Genomic DNA, 2643 nt, shown 5'->3' with positions numbered 1-2643 from the left:
CACAAGCATAGCAGTAACACAATGCTTTGCAATGCTGAAGCTGCCTGGGAAGGCCCTGGGTTCACATCCTGAGTTCTCCTTCTGCATGTCAGGTGTGAGCCCGGCTGGCTGAGGCTGGGAGAGGATTGTAGTATGAGGATTCTGTTAGAAGTCTCTCTCTCTCTCTCAGGGAATAAATGAATGGATAACCTTTAAAGCATTACTGAACAATTACAATGTGCTATGCACCATTTTAATTATTTTATTTATTTCATTAGTTCTTAGAAAAAATCTTAGAAAAATATTATGGCTATAGTCATTTATAACTGAAGAAATTGAGACACAGAAAATTTTAGTAATAATATTAGATCACATAATTAGGAGGGTGTAGACAAAATTAAGATTGTCTAATAATACTTAGGTATTACTCCTGGCCAAGAATTTATGTCTAGTTTTTATATCAGATCTTTCTTTTCTACTTCCCCTAGGAATAGTCTGTTAAATCACACAATGGATCTGTGAACTAGGCAGCCAAGTCCACCATGAACCAGTAAACTTGAGTTTTAATTTATATATATATATATATATATATATAAACACCACCCACACTTCTCAGTACATTGGACCAGGCACCTTTGAAGAAAGTGTTGGCTCCTTCATCTTTTGTCATCTTCCTCCAGCAGTCTGGTGTCCCAGTGTACACAGTATTAGCTCCTTTCCCACCAGACTGCATCATCATCATCCTATCGCGAATAGTGTTGAAGGGGTAGGACACCAGCCCTATGACCACTGTCACTCTGGGAAAGCATCCAGCTCACAAAAATGTACCCATTCTTGGGACCAGCTGTTGGCCTAATGGCTATGTTGCTGGATTCCCATGTTTTCAACTGCAGTTCAAGTCCCAAACCCAGTGTCTTAAACTCACATGGGGCATGTGTGCGTGCATGCCCAAGATCTCAAGAGGAGAATGGAGGAGAAGGGATTGCAGTGCTGCCATCCCCCCTGGAGGATGATTTCTCACTTTCTGTCTCTCTGTCTCTCTGTCTTTCTGGCGAGCACATGAGCCCTATAGCAAAATCCTCTCTCTCTCAAAAAAAGGTGCACATTCTTGGGGTCAGGCAGCATCCCCTTGGTGGTATCCAATGTAGGCAGCTCTGTAGATAATGATGCCCTGCCACAGAGATGCTGAAACCCTGATAGAGACCCTTCTGACCATCAGACTTGAAGATCTTGGTGAGACAGTCTCCCAAACCACTGAACTCACACTGGGAGGCAACCTTGCCCACATCTGCAACAACCTGGTCCTAGCAAAGTCCGGTGGGTAGACAACGCAGAAGGAGGTGGCCCAAGCTGCCCCACCAGAAGCCAGTTTACAAACAAAGTTGTGTCAGAACTGCTTATGCCAATCCAGGCCCCCAGGAAGATCTGCTTGTAATTGTCCTTGAAGGTGAAGTTGAGAGCTTGGGTAGGGAAGTAACAGATCGCTTTAGCTAGACTACCCCTCCAGAAGGAGAGGAAGCCCTGCTTCTTGGGGATTCTTATCACACAATCAATGATCCCTTTGTACTGCTTCTCAGCACTGATCTGTTCTGGCATGCTAGACTTGCAGCAGCAGTTCAACCCTCTCGGTGGGGAGGACCGCGGTCTTGGAGACAGCCGGTGATGCCATCTGGCAGAAAGTCCTTTAGGAAGTTCAAAGCGTGATCACTCATGATGACAGCCGGGCGCACGCAGCCTGCCAGCAGCTGTGCTCTCACTCTTGCTCTCGTCCACGCCCTAGTGAGGCACAGCCAATCCTATCTCCATCCCTGCGTGACAGAAAAGGACCCATACTGACCTTTTTTTTTTAATAAGGCTTCTGCTCTCACCAGACAGACAGACAGACAGACAGAAAGCGAGAAATCACCCCCCAGTAGGGACGGCCACTTGGCAATCCCTTCTCCTCCGTTCTCCTCTCTGGATCTTGGGCACACATGCACACGCGCCCAGCGTGAGTTTTAAGCCACTGGGTCTGGGACGCCAACCGTGGTTGATTACATGCGAGTCCAGAGACATAACCATTACGCTGGTCCCCATACTGACCATCTTAATTGGCCTTGAAAGATACATGGGTCAACCCTCAGTTATTAGGTACTTTGTACCCCAAAGTCGTAAAGGCAGAAAAAAGTTTTTGGGAAAAAAACACTAAATCAATCTACATTAATTATCTACATTGAATATTATCTATTGAATTGTCTATATTCAATTACATTGAAATAAGATTAATTTAATTCCATGTTCTTCAATACTTATGTACTTAACATATTCTCTCAATGTATTTATATTTTCTTTTATGCTCTCCTCCTTATTCTAATTGTGGTGAAATGCAAATAAATGTCATTACTAAAAGTGTTTAGACATTTAGTTCAAAAGACTGATATAAGACAGTGTTTTTATTACACATGTTTTTTATACCTGGATAATATTATACTACAGCACAGGTAAAAAAAAAAAAATAGAACTTAAAAATTACCATGCAAATCTTCACAAAGCTGTATGTGTTAGCTATTTTATAACCTGTATACTAAGGCAGCACATTCCTTCTTTTTTTTTTTTTTTTCATAATACATATGTGAAAAAAGACAATTTACTTTAGAGAAATGTGTCCCAAGTCACAAAAGAATC

The 2643-nt window shown here is 42.5% G+C and overlaps 1 pseudogene; it reads right to left on the bottom strand.

The window, feature by feature from the left end:
• Nucleotides 1-547: 547 nt before the first annotated feature.
• On the bottom strand, nt 548-1691 carry LOC102496194 (ADP/ATP translocase 1 pseudogene; annotated as a pseudogene).
• Nucleotides 1692-2643: the final 952 nt, after the last annotated feature.

This window comes from Tupaia chinensis, unplaced genomic scaffold (assembly GCF_000334495.1).
Source record: "Tupaia chinensis unplaced genomic scaffold, TupChi_1.0 Scaffold000096_1, whole genome shotgun sequence".
NCBI lineage: Eukaryota > Metazoa > Chordata > Mammalia > Scandentia > Tupaiidae > Tupaia > Tupaia belangeri.
The sequence above is the reverse complement of the archived record's forward strand: the minus strand, read 5'-3'. Positions and strand labels throughout refer to the sequence as shown.